The 14,309-nt window shown below is 48.9% G+C and overlaps 1 protein-coding gene across 4 annotated transcripts in view; it reads left to right on the top strand.

Moving 5' to 3' along the window:
* Window positions 1-3,205: 3,205 nt before the first annotated feature.
* ZBTB7B (zinc finger and BTB domain containing 7B) overlaps window positions 3,206-14,309 on the top strand; it is a 22,798-nt gene continuing 11,694 nt past the window's right edge. The window contains exons 1-2 of one of the 4 annotated variants that reach the window (XM_072428777.1): window positions 3,206-3,447; window positions 13,519-13,587. The gene's annotated coding sequence lies outside the window, so the exon portion shown is untranslated. Of the gene's footprint in view, window positions 3,448-3,991; window positions 4,168-11,151; window positions 13,424-13,518; window positions 13,588-14,309 lie in introns of those variants that run through there. The other 3 variants (XM_072428778.1, XM_072428779.1, XM_072428780.1) reach the window with 3 other exon arrangements.

Here is a 14,309-nt window from a genome sequence, read left to right as displayed (position 1 = left end):
CCAGAATCTATCCCTGCTAAGATCACTAAAATAGGTGAATGTAACATTCACTATGGTGAATGTTACTGTGACCCAGATTTCCCATCCAAGAATGAAAAATCCAAGCGGAGGGTAAATAGGCAATGGAGAATGTGAATGTAGATTGGGTGAATGATACATCTAGTGTAGCAGAGAGTTACAGCAAGTTTTTCATTTTTGATTAGAAAAATAGATGAAAGTTTGATCTGAGGCCTTTAATTGGTGAAAAACCCTACAGTCACCCCAGTCCTTATGGTGGAGGGGGGTATAGGTAAGAATATAGGGCAGGTGGGTGTCCCTGTATGGGGGTAACAGGAGGTGGGAGAGGAAAGGGAAATGGGGGAGGGGGGAAAGTTTGGGTGCGGAGACAGGGGGGTCGAGCGGGTGATTTGGGGGAAGGGAATGTAATTGAAGGGATAGGTAAGTAGTCCAGGTGATGAATAAGAATGAATGAAAAAAGTAAGAACAACTTCCAGTGCAAGGGGCAGATATAGGGAGGTGCAAAGTACCACTGCATGAGGGCCCCAGACACACCTTGATCAACAGGGGCCCCAAGGCAGAGCACAGGGGCCCACTGATGGCTACATCCCCCACTGATTCCATGTGATTCCTTCCTATGAGCTGGCAGAGGCTATTTATTATACTCATGTCTGGCCACAAGGTGGCAGAGCTGTCCCTAGTGATTCTATATTCCCCTATAATGGGGGGGGGTTATATATTATTTCTTTATTATCAGCATAGATGCCACCTGCATGAGGGTAATAAAAAGGGAGTGGTGACCCCCAAAGCCTCCCATAACACCCCCATAGCCCACAGTTCTGTTACGGCAGCACCCCGCGTATATACAATGTTGGTCTGGCACAGATTTCAGGCACATGGAAGATATTTTTAGATCTCTTCTATATCTCACAGATTTGTATTGGGTTGCAGTGACTGGCAGCGTTCCGTAGAGTTGTCGGTTTCCTGCACCCCCCAGTCAATCTCAGCTCGCCTCTGTGCCCTGTAATGTGGGGGTCGTGCGGTCTGCGCTCCTGACACAGGTAGCGCTATATATAGTTGGCGGAAGTTGCAGTGACGGAGGTTGGCTCTGCTCCCGTCTGGTGGTCTCGGCGGTGAGCACAGCTGGGTTTCCAGGGGGAAGTATTGCGCCTGTGATGTTGGGTGCAGTATGGAGCTGCGGTCGGGGACCCTGAGGGTGGGGTGGGGGCCACGTGGGTGTTTTCTCCACATCCAACAACACCGCCGTGTCTATAATTGTTCACTGAGCTCAAGGAAACAAATCAAAACCTGATCAGCCATTTCCCCCCTTGTTACCCCAAAATCGTGAGATTTCAGCAGGAAATCTCATTCACCAATCAGACAACCCCGACCCCATTTATACCCCTTTATATCCCATTTACCCTATTTATACCCCTTCATACCCCTTTATACCCCTTCATACCCTTTCATACACCATTTATACCCCTTTATACCCAATTTATACCCTATTTATACCCCTTCATACCCCATTTATACCCTTTATACCCCATTTATACCCCATTTATACCCAATGAATGAGAGAAATGGCAGCGTGTTCATGGGAAGATTCTAAAACACTGAAATTGTTCACAGGATTAGCACCACCATGTGGGGGGATGCTGTAGAACAGGTTGATCCGGTAATCCCTCCCTGCTTATTCCTGGAGGGGGGGGGGGGTGGTTGTGACCCAGCAAGCAGGGCGCTCTGTTTTGTCTTTATGGTGTCACTCACCTGCATCGTGTGATTTAGAGTGTCAGCTCTGTGGGTCAATCTTTCACCAGTGCCATGGCTGGTCCTATTTTCTGATCACATGACTCGATCACATGGCCGTCACTGCAATCAGCACCGGTGGGAGACGCAGCGATCTGGGAAGCGCTGACACCAATGGAAGTCATTGGATCCCACAAATCCCTCTGATGTCACCCAGAAATCATTGCTGTGACATCATCACTGTGACATCATAGCGTCCAATCAGAACCATGATTAGTGTGACATGGGGCCCAGCACTGGGATCCTTCTCCCTATGATGGGCCCATCCAATCATGGAGGACAGACTACCCTATAGGGCCCCTGTATTGGGGAAGGGGGACCATATCTGTTCTGTGGGCCCCACAATAAATCACAAGGACCCCTTTACATATAATCAGGGCACTCTGTACACTGTGGGGCCCCTGTGTAACTATCAATAGGTTAATATTGGCAGACAATGAGGGGCTGCGGGCTCAGAAAAGTGTAGTCACCCTCGGGGGCCGGGTGTAAAGCGCTCAGCACCCTGCATTGTGCCCAGGGTTACCCTTTAATATATAGGGTAGATTAAGGGCCCTAATACTAATAGTGGTGTCTCCAAGTACTGGGATTCTACAGGGCCCCTTATAAAGGCAGAACTGTCTTTGGGGCCCCTAAAACCCCAACCAAAGGGGAAATAATTTCTAAGTGTTATTTACATAGATTACTCCTAGGGGGTAAAACCCAGACAGAATGTTTTAGGGGGACTCCGCCCATCACCAGCCCCCCCAGATCTCTGTCTGGGGCCCCTGTCCTGGTAATATGGGGCCCCTTAATCATATATATATATATATATATATATAATATTACCACCTTCTGACCAATCAGAGCCCCCCTGTAATATTATTATTTGGGGTTAGGACAATATCGGGGTCCTTGTAATAATGGGGGGGTATTATTATGAATATTACACCCCATAGATGAGAGGGGCCCCTTTATTCATAGAGTCCCTGTGATAACAATATTATAAACGAATACTTTTATTAATTATAGGAACTTTAATATTATTGAATTCTAGCCTTGTTCCAGTGATTAGTGGGGCCCCTAAACTGGCAATCTGGGGCCCTACTTCCCCACTCTCCACCCATTGCCGCCTTAAGAGCCCACAGCCGACTAAGCGTCACGGTCCTTGTGGCTCCGCCCCCCCAACTGACAGCCAGCGCTCTCAGCCAATCCTCGCCGGGGTTTCAGTGAGTCCCTCCCACTGCTCGTCCAATGGCCGGCCCTCCTGGTGTAGGGCACTTCCTGGTTGTCAGTTAAGGTGGCCCCCATGAGGATGGCAGCTGGGCAGAGTTTAAAGGTGGCAGGGAGGGGCCAGTGACGGGGGCTGGGGCAACCTGTGGCAGGTGGGTTGGGGGGGAGGGGCAGGCAGGTGGGATCCAGGAAGTGTCAGGGTGCTGCTGCTGGGTGTAGCTGTATCCAGGGGGACAGGTGAGGGTGCTGGGAGGGGACAGGACAGGTGTGACAGGAGGGGAGGGGGGAGAGCCAGGCAGCTTCCTGCATCCAGAGCCCACCCAGACCGCAGGAGGAAGAGACAGAGGCTGCAGAGGACGAGGGGACGCAGGCTGACCCCCCCCTTAGGATCGGCCTCCGTTGGCACCACTGGCACCGACACCGGCACTGCAGGTGAGAGACCCCTCTACCATTACCTGTGACGCTGCCATCTCCGTCCCTCAGATCTCATCCACCCTCCCAGTACCGCCAGTTCCTCCGTCTGTCCCCCCTCCACCCTTCCTGTAACCCCCCCCATTGCTGGGCACAACCTCCCCATACCGGGCACAGACCCTCCAATGCTGTGTACAACCCCCCCCATTTACCTGGGCAATCTATGGCCAACCTGATCCCCTCCCTATGGTGTCGTCTCCCCCGTCTGTCTCCTTCCCCTCCATGCTGGGCACAGACCCCTCTCCTTGTCATCTTTGTGCCCGTCTATCGTCATCACTCCCCCCCCCCCAACAGTGTCCTCTCTTCCCGACACAGTACAGAGGGCCCCCAGTATTCCCCAGGGCCCCTCCAACAGCGCTGCCATTTCTGTGCTCATGTGACCCGGCCAGATCCCTTCTCGGTGCCATGTCGTTGCATGGAGCCAGTCCTGGGTGCAGGTGGCCAGGGAAGTAGCGTGTTGACGTACACACATGGCGATATGTGTACACAGCCTGGAGGTCCTGACACCCTCCAGCACACAGATAAGGAAGTCCTTAACTGACAGACCTCTTAAAGGCGCAGCCCACCAGCCCAGCCGTCTGCAAAGTGCATGCTGACAGTTGGATCAGGTCAGACCGGACCCTCTGGATTAACTCCCCCCCCACCTTGTCGTCAGGTGCAGCCAGGGGGGGATCGGCCCAGGTGGGTTAAACGGTGCTGTGTGTTTTGGGAGGGGTCTGTGTGTGTCAGATAATGAGCTGTAATTACAGGGGTGGGATGACTTATTTACCATTTCCTCAAACAGGACTGGTGACACTGGCTGCTACTGCCGTGTGTGCTGACTCACTGCCTTGTGCTGCCGGATTGTCAGCTCTGCGGGCTGCAGCTCGTTGTCACCGAGCCGCGTGTATTTAATATTTTATAGTCCGCTCGGAGTGGCAGCAGCAATGTTATCCAGGGTGCTGGACAATATCTGCCGGGGACATGTTGGCTGCACTACACCATTAGGAATGCTTGGACCCATCACATTACTAGATTATGTTGTGTGGCCAATCTTTGGGTTGGAGTTGCCTCTGAGTGTAAGCTCTTGGGTCACACAGCACCCATAGCTCACTGTATTAGCAAATTCTATAATGAATAAACATTCACCCTTCCACTTTCATTTTTCCCCTGAAGCAGCTGCTGGTGTTGAGTTCTTCAATGCGAGGATCATTGCATCCTCCTGGGCGATCTTCGAGTCTCCCGCTAGTTGGGGCCGTCCATTGCATGTTTAGGCCGCGGGTAGCGATACCTTGGACTGGATCTGTCAGATTCCAGGGGATTGCGTGTTTCCTCGTCACGCCGCGTGTTTTTGTGCTGCTTACGGATTAAGGCCAAGGTGTGTGTTGTGTTAATGAGGTGATAATCACCAGGTTTGGTGCTGGTGACACAGCAGATGTATTATAGAGCAGCCAAGGGTGTTGGTGACCCGTCGGCCGTCCTCGGGGGTCCAGCACAATTGGACACAATTGGTCCCATTTCCATGGGGACCTTCTCATGGACCCTTCGCTGTGGTCTCCAGTATGTATATAGCTGTAACCAAATACTCGGGGTTCCTTGCTACTATGGCCCCCGTTGGCCAATTCCTGGGCATATGGCTCTGTGCTGGGCCGTTTGGCAGCCATGCAGCTCTCATGAGTAAAGACCCTGGGGCCCTAACCGTTGGAAATGCCCCTCCCACACCTTCGAGCCCTGTGAGTTTACACCTGTGGCCTGGTAATAAGGTCTGGATAAAAGTCGGTCATGATTCTGAGATCTGTGGAAGGTTTCCTATGGTTGACTGAGCACTTTTTAATCAAGCTTCATGGTCTGTATTGCCAGATGTGGCCATAGTGGAATATCCCAGGCCGTGCATTTTATGTTGCGGGCCTAAAACTGTCTTGAAGGTTTCCTTTCCCCTTTATGCAGTTTATCCAAAAAAGAACTCGGAGGGGTCAGAATGTCCTTTCACTTTGCAATGTAATTTTGCATTTTGTATTCGCAGTTCTGGCTTTTATTGTCCTGACAGCTCTGTGCTTTTTTCTGGAGGTTTGACTCCAAACATATCACCAAAATATGTGAGGCAGCCAGGAAGGGGTTAATGGCGAGTCATGTGACTGGGCAGGGGAGGTATTCAGAGACGATATCTCATCTGTGCTGTGTGATAATTGGAGTGTGTGTGTTCGCTGACCCTTGAAGCCGCACTCAGATAAACGTCCTCTACCCGTAAGTGCTGACCTTATCACCCAATTTTACCCAAAGGAGGACACAGATGGTAATAAGATTCTAACAGGGGTCTAACCCTTATGTATTCTGTCAAAAATTAAACTGAAAAGTTTACACTGTTTTATGTTCTCTGGGGTCGAAAAATGGAATAAAAGTCGATAAAAGTGGGACCGGGTTTTGTTTCCCCCAGTGGGGATCAGAGGTACTGTAATACCGGCCATCCACAGGGAATCACCCCTAGTCCCATTCACCTATAGCCTAGCTTTAGTGTCCAACCACACCTGGATCATACCCATAGTCCCAGTCTTCTATGGCCTAGCTTTAGTCTGTAATCACGTCTAGTCTCATTCACCTATAGCTTAGCTTCAGTGTCCAACCACACCTGGATCATACCCCTGGTCTGTCTTCTATGGCCTAGCTTCAGTCTCCAACCATAGCTGGTTCATGTCCCCAGCTTCCATTGCTCCAACACACTGGTACCGTGTCCCCAATCTTTGACCATTTCCTGTAGTGTATCGTCGGTGGTGGTAGTCTGTTGACAGCCGCTGGTATATAACAATGTATACCATGAATTTGTTGTGTCATCCAGCAGCTATCCCCCTCTAATTACATTAGTGCTGTAAATCTGTTTATTTTGTCCCAGTGTGGGTGTTCCCAGATTACGCCTAGACAGGATTCAGGTCCGAGGAATAAGGTTGTGTGATGACGTGCCACAATCCTTCCAGTCAGACTTCATTCCCGGGTACTTGCTATACATCAACCACCTCATTACCTCGATGACTGCTGCTTGACCCAAGAGCTTATATTCTTTCCCTCCCCAATTCCCTCTGATGTTCTCTCTCCCATTGAAAGAAACCAGTACGCGTTTGCCTCCTGCATGTTTCATGAGCTTCCTGCATTAATGCTGCATCCTTCTTGCTGTATCATTTGTAGATAAAATATTTATCGAGCCTCAAAGTTCTCTTCTAAATCTGTGCGGGTGCGATTTGAGTTTTGCCTTGTGTTGTGCCATCATCTAGTTATTCCTCGCTGCCAACGAATACGGCAAGAGATGGGAAGATGAGCCGCCTGCTACCAACCGAGAGATCTTTTCTTACACCGGAATAAGTAAGATGAGTAAAAGACCATTGGAGTGTCCATGTCAAAGAGTCGGCCATATTGGAGGCACCTTTCCTTCCTGTTTGTCTACTTTTTATTGGAAGGCTGGCATTGCCACAATGGAATTTCATCATTTTCCAGGCATCTTGCAAGTGTCTCCTGATCAATTGTAGAGTAAAAGGTGTTCAGTTATCTTTTCAGGTTTCCATTAGGAACCAAATGCCCCCCAAAAGTGGGAAGAGCCGAAAAATGGATTTTGGCATCTCTTGGGCACGTACCAAACCTTCCCATTGGTTCACATTAAAGCGTCTGTTTGATAAAACATTTGTGAGATGACCTCCAGAGTACAGAAGCTGTACACAAAGTTTTGGGAAAACCAATTTGATCACTACCACCTTCAAATCCTGCCCAAATTTTGTACCTATTGTAACCTTAAAATCTACCCGCCAGCACCTTCAGTAAATCTGCCCCCGGCCTCTTCAGTCTTCTAGATCTACAGGCCTCTCTTTAGGACTGGAATTGCTAACTTTGATTGAACTGCACACTATGAGCTTCCACCAATGTACATTAGAAGCTGCAGAAAATAATTTCTTTGCATCGTCCAGCCCCCCCACCCACCTGACTGTGTCTAGCCCCGCCCCTTTAATTATTTGGAAATTGGTCCTTTCAATCATAGGGGTAAAATAGAAATATATTTTATAATAATTTATTTATAATGTCATTATCATGTTAATTACAAGAAAAAGGTGGAAAGGCAAAATACAAGAAGGTTAAAATTCACCCTGCTGATTTAAACCCCTGGCAGCGAGCTTTAATACTGGGAAAAATTTGCAGTAATGCTGTCATTGGTTGTGGAGACTCTTGAAGAAAAACTTTTATTTGGTGCTGAAATGGCTGTGCTCCGGAGTAAAGTCTTGCAGTGCCCAGGTGAGGTACTACCTGTAGGTTTCCCCAGATCCTGGTTCTCATTGTGTGCTCATTGTAAAACATGGATTCCTATCTGCTTGTATGTGTTCAGCCTATGGATTGGCATGGTGGGATTGGAATGTGTCGGCCATGTTTGTTACCTATTCGGTAATAGGTGACGGTGGCAGCTTGCCATGCTGGGTTTTGCAGTTCTTCCTGAGAAGGGTGCACAGAAGGACTTTGTGTAGGGTCGTGTGGTGCTGCGTAGAAAGTTGTGCAATTTGTGTACTTGTAAGGTTTGGGGCAGGAATGTATGAGAGGTAAGGTGGCCTCGTACCAGGAAGCGAGGGGTGTGTGCCCACCTGGCCCATTTTAACAGGGCGGCCCTGCAGGGATTTTCTGGAGCACGGGAAAACCAGTCTGGTTAGTGGGTGGGTGCGGCCTGTAGGTGGAGTACAGCCAGGGATCTGCCACCCAGCATCACCTGAGTAACCCTTTCACTGCACGGCTGTATGAAGGGTCTCCAAATGTAAAGGAAAATGTCACCTGAGGTACCTATGTGCTCCCATGTTCCTCAGTCACATTTGTGCCCCCTCAGTCCTATGTACCATGTATGTGTCACAGTATCAGCTCTAGCAGTGCCCCGGACCATGCATGTTGTATAGGTTTGGGGGTCATTATATATCCTGCCTGGCCGGGAACTCCGATGTGTCTTAGAACCTTCAACTGGCAAACAGTTGTAGGGGTAGTGGTGTGTGAATCCACCACTCAGCAGAGGTGGCTGTGCTGGGATCTGCACAGGGGCCCAGCAATGACATGTGGACCTGCACTGTGAAGGGCAGGTGGTCCTTATCTGCCCGGCGTCCCGCCCACTCACCCTCTTATCTGTTGCCTCCTATTTGCCTGGTGCTTGGCAGAGACAGATCTTGTGGTGTTTGGTCTCCAGGGTCCTCCCAGAACAAAACCTTCAGCCATTCTTGTGCCCCACTCGTTGCTGTGCTGCACCCTGATGGGATGATTATCCCAATACACAGAGCTGACGTTCCAAAGAGAACCTGTCATATCAAGCTGACTCCCGAGCTCCTAGTACACAGAGCTGACTCTCTATAGAACACAGAGCCCCACTTTCTGTACTGTAGCCCTGGGGTACATATTGTTTTGGGGGTGAGCAGGCCTTTGTGACATCTTTGTACATAGCTGAGCCCCATCCCCTTTGTCCCCCAGGTCTGTGGCGGACCCCCGTGTAGTCATATTATTGCAGTCTGTGGTCTCCCTCAGCTTTATTCAGACATTGTGACACATTGTGTGCGGAGGGTTGTCAGGGCTGCCCATGTCCTCTTTTTAATGTCCCCTTTTCTGCTGGAGGGGGATATTTTTCTTAAGCATGTGATTTCAGGGTCTGACTCAGCGGCTGTATCTCATCCCCACCCATAATCCTCCAGTGTGCAGCCTCACCCATGTTCTCTGCCCTGTCTTATCATCACCCGTGGTCTGTCCCCATGCACCCCTTCCCCCCCGCACACACAAAGCCTTTCCACCTCCATTGCAGTGTGTGCTGCAGAGCTAACAGTCTAATCACATGTCTCCCTCCTCTTGTTTTTGCTGGCTGTATCACATGCTGAAGGGTCACAGTTCCCCTTTTTCTTTTTTCAGAATGAAACTGAAGCATATTGGCGACGTGGCCTGGTGGGATTTGTCAGGGGTTGGTCTTTTGATGTCAGTTTCAGACCCATCTCGCCCTCCTTGTGCTGTTCGCTCTCCCCCCTCTCACCCTCGACTTTTTGTCTCCTGTGGGTAAACACAGCTTTCTTGTGGGACTTTGCCAGGAGAGGGAGGTGGGAGGGGGGCTGAGCTGCCAGTATCCTGGTACTGTGTGCCAACAGGGCGTTGTGTTTGCTTAGTCTACCTGTACCCCTCACCTTGTCCTGGGGGGGAGGCAGATCATCCTTTGCACCCCCTTGTGGCACTGCCTCCAGACAGGCGTTATTATGGATATTTTAATAATCTGCTTTGCATTTTCACTTTTCTGAATCTCTCCAGTTACCCCCCCCCCCCCCCCCCCCCCCCCCCCCATCTGAACTTCTGCAGATGTTTTGAGGCGAGGCGGCACATTGCCCCATTACTAAAAGATGCAAAATAGGAACCCCCAAAACACCCCTCGCTCACCGCAGGGTAAAACCTATTGCAAGTCGCACATTGCACATCACTGACGTGTCACTATACCCTTGCTGCTCTGATGCAGAGGGTATGTCATATGCCAGGGCAGAGAAGAGGAACTTGAAGCAGGAGGTGGTTATAAGTGGGTGGCAGCTAAGCATTCCTTCCAGAGTTGCAGGGTGAGAACACCCAGAGGAGGTGGTAGGGATAAAAAATAATGAGGATTTTTTTTGACAAATGGGTCAATGATGGCTGCTATGATGCCCATCATTAACTCTGGGTGAGAGGTCATGGGGTCTTTGTGTGGCGCCATTGCTGACTGCAGGGGATTAGGAATTTTTTTTGGTTTTGGTTCCGTATGCTTTACCAGCCTCCGTGCCAGGGGTGCAAGATGTTTCAGCAGGGTGCAATCAGTATTGCATGGCTGTGGTGTTGTTGGCCAGATCTCAATCTTACGGTCTGTGGCCCGCAATTATCCGTACAGCTGCGATTGGTCACAGACTTCTGGCTGCAGAACCTTCTCTGGTATTTTTGGTGATTTTAAAGCATCTGTGTATTTTATGTAGGGTTTGCAAACATCTCTGATCTCTACTTATATTATTAGTTGGTACACCTGAGGATGCAATGCGTGACTTGTAAGGTTACTAGAATCTACAACACGCATTTGAAATATTTAGTGGTAGGCCATAGTCAGTTTATGGGGCAACAGCTGACCTTTGCCCAGGCCGTGTGGGGTCTTTTTGGGTGTCGGGAATGTTTTTTTGCAGTCTATGTAAAATATTTGGTTTATCTACCCCCCCTTCCCACGCTTTCCTAGGTGGTAGGGATACAGGTGACCCTCACCAGGGTGTTGTACAAGCAGCAGGTTGTTATATCAGGTTGCGTGCTTTGCTCTGGGGGTTGTTACGAGCCCCTGGAAGGGAGCGGCAGGACACTCTGACCAAAGTCCTTTCAACTGCGACCATAAATGCCGTGCCTCCGCCCAGTGCAGCTCCTTTGTGTGGTGGGTGAGGGGGAGGGGGGGCTTTTGGCTTACCTGGGCACAGTGAACGAATTCCTCTGCGCAGCCGTCAGCAGCGCCCCATAGCGGCAGGCCAGGGCGATGCCACGGGTAACTTTATTCCTTCAATGCCCAAAACACTTCTGATATCTAAGGGACTGACGTGACGCACTCCCTGTCTCATCGCAGCAACCAATCCGGTGATTTAATTATCTGATCTGCGGATATTCAAAAGGAAAGATTAGGAAACTGCTCCTAATTTGCACATATCCATTAATCTTTTATTTTTATTAGTAAATAAGAGAACATATAAATACCCCCCATAATGCCTCTGCTGGTTCTGTAACAGGATCAGACCCGAGATAAACCCAGGAGGATTCTGGGTAATATAGCGCTCCATACAATGCCATGTATAGTCCAGAAATGCCCAGATATTGGGCAGAGCCACATGCGGTATCTGATCTTTAGATGAGGAATATTGCTGAGCGAGTGAAAAGTGCGATCATTATCAATGGTCATTGGTAAACGGTGGCTCTCTTTTATATCGGGTGGCGCTCTCTGGCGTTGTGAAATGCGTCCCATATGCTTTTTTTTGCATCCCATGGAATTCGAAGGCTCATGAAATGTTCATTAAAATGTTGTAAGATAGATGCATGGTAATGTATTGAGGAATGAGCTGGGCACATCCCAAACACCGCCATATGTATTCCATGGCTTACATGTGGGGTTGGTGACTGATGGTGGGCAGAATGCCATCTGTTGAGTTGATGGTGCCCTCCATCCTTATGCTTCTGCACCCCATGTTTGTATAAATGGGTGCAAGGCCCTATGCCATACATCTGATTTTCTGTCCTTTGGTTGGTCAGAAGACCTTTTCCCTGTGCGTTGTAGCTGGTCACTTCCTTTATATAACTACCCTAACGTGGCACAAGGAATGTGCAGGGTACAAAGTTCCACTTTTGGCTGTTAATGGGTTAAATGGCGTTCCGCACCACCTGAGCCTTGTCTGGGGTGCTGCCAGGTGGCAGTGGGCCAGGACCAGTTTTAATACCCCTTTAGCCTGCCTGGCATTTTTAACAGCTTTGAATAGAAGGCGTGCCCTGAAACCGTTGGCCCCATTCTCTGCTGGGCCAGGTGGGACGTGAATGCCCTGCCTGTACGCCATCGTCAGCACCTTCTCCCTAACTTGTTGTGGAGATAATTGCGGGGCTCCGCTCCCTGACATACTCTGGCATTCGGCCGTGTAATTGCCGAGGAGATGATAACGGTCATTAAGATTCCTGCCATGTGAATCGGTTTTCCTGGTGTCACCCTGCATCGTGGCAGGCCCATGTGTGGCTTGGGGGCTGTGCTCCAGCAGTTGGGCCCCACAGGCTCTTGTGACCACCATGTCTTAGCTCCAAAAGGGCTGAATTTTAAAAATAGGCTTGTTTGAAAACATGCAAATGACCGAATATAACCAGCAATCGTGTATGTTCCTTGTCCGGGGGAGCACCTTGTCTACTGACGCTCTATGTCCCCCTACAAAGCACTAAAAGCCTCCGTGGAATGTGAGCCACTGAAGCGTGGACCCTGACTGGAGTGAAAATGGAAATGAATCCTCATGTACCTGGCCACCACATGAACTAAAATGAGGTTTATGGGTTTATTTTAATCATGACGGTTTTATTTGTGCCCTTTTTACATGAAGCAGATCTCTCCTATAATTGGTGGTCACATTCCATTTGAGAGATGTGTCCTCCTGAAATCATGAATTATGTTCTGATTAATTTATCACAATTTCTAAGTTTGTGATCCTCATTTCATGCCCCGGTTGTCACTAGACCACGTGTCCCAGTTGGAAGAGTTCCCCTGTTTCTGTAACAACTGTAAAATTGTGGACAGTGGTCACCAGGGCAAAAAAAAAAAGGGGATTTTCCCTTTGGGTACATAGACAAACCGGGGGGCCAAATCTTCTCCTAACCCAAAGTCTAAAAAAATAAAACATAAAATAACATTAAAGCAGCGTGACTTTAGTCTGCTCCAGCAGATGGTGCGCCACTTTGAGTGAATGTTGGGCATCATCATTTGACTTTCTGTTAAGCGCCCCCCTATCACGGTTCAGTGTTGGGGTCAGGGCTGTGTGCTGGCACCACTGAGGCCACAAGACCCCTAAAAGAAGGTACGCATGCTTACATTTGGGGATTGTACCCTAAACTTGAAGTTCTACACCTTTTTTAGCCTGACAATACCAGACATTTTCCATCAGTATATAACTCTGTACAGGTTTGCGCAGTCACCAATTACATCCTTCGAGAGCCTCACATGTCACATCGGATGCCCTTTCTTTGTCACTCGAGGTGCATGAAGCACCCTGAGATGGCTGTGTGGAAAATGTCATTGCACTTTTGCTCCTTATCTCAAAAAACAAGTTGAAGGATGCTCCGCCCCCTCCTTCCATTCCTCTTCCCCTCCACCCCCTCTCACCCCAACTTCAAAGGGGGCGCAGCGCTTTCTCCCCTTAACACTTCTGGGAAGTTTGCTCGTGGGCGGCATTTTTACCAAACAAAAAAAGTAATTTGCCTTTTTTCGACTTTTCGTTGTCGTTTTTGTTTTTTCTGAACGAGTGGAATTTCTGGGTTCAAATGTGTCGTTTGTTTTTTTGGCAGCCACTGGCCAGGACGAACGTACTTGCGAAGGCTTGAGACTGGGACCGAAAGACGAGGCTCACTTCACAGGTTAGTCGACCCATCCAACAAAGAAAATGTTTGCGTCCCATCAAGCCATGTCAATGTGCTCAAAAAGTTATGGAATGGCTATTGGTGTGTAGAACTTCGTGACCTTGACCCATTACCCTGATAAATCATTTCCTCATCAGGCCATGTAGATTTCCAGGCAGTATTTGCTTTCCTGGGGTCCGTATAGCCCACAGATCCAGCACACCATTTTGTGATAGGCGGTGGAATCTGTAATGTGTGTCTGCTGCTTCTTTCGTTTCCTTTGTCTTTACCATCAGTTTATAGTTCCGTGCTGCCTTCCATCTGTAGAGAAAATGGTGGTCTGAATGGTTTGATTTGTTGAATTCTTTTGGATATGCAGATGGTAGCCTTAAATTCTTTGAAGGTAATTTTGTGGCATTTGCTGTCATCTTGTAGTTTAGCTGTGGGTACCATCACGTTTCTATGAATAAGGTCTTTATAGTATTTGTCTTGGTTCCCGGTGAAGTGGTCTTGTGATGCTAGTGGTTTTAGTTTAGTTGGTGGTTTCAGTTCTTGTGTAAAGCATGGATTTGATTCTTGGAATGTGGTGGTCTTAGTTATTTTATACAGTAATCTTGTGGACATGATAGTCTTAGCTTCTATATAAAGTGGTCTTGTGACCTGGGAGATAAGGGTCCCGTGATCTTGGATGTGGTGGTCTCGGTTCCTGTATGAAGTGGTCTTGTGACCTGGGAGATAAG

The sequence above is a fragment of the Pyxicephalus adspersus genome, chromosome 12 (assembly GCF_032062135.1).
Source record: "Pyxicephalus adspersus chromosome 12, UCB_Pads_2.0, whole genome shotgun sequence".
NCBI classification, from domain to species: Eukaryota; Metazoa; Chordata; class Amphibia; order Anura; family Pyxicephalidae; genus Pyxicephalus; species Pyxicephalus adspersus.
This window is presented reverse-complemented; position numbering and strand designations above follow the sequence as displayed.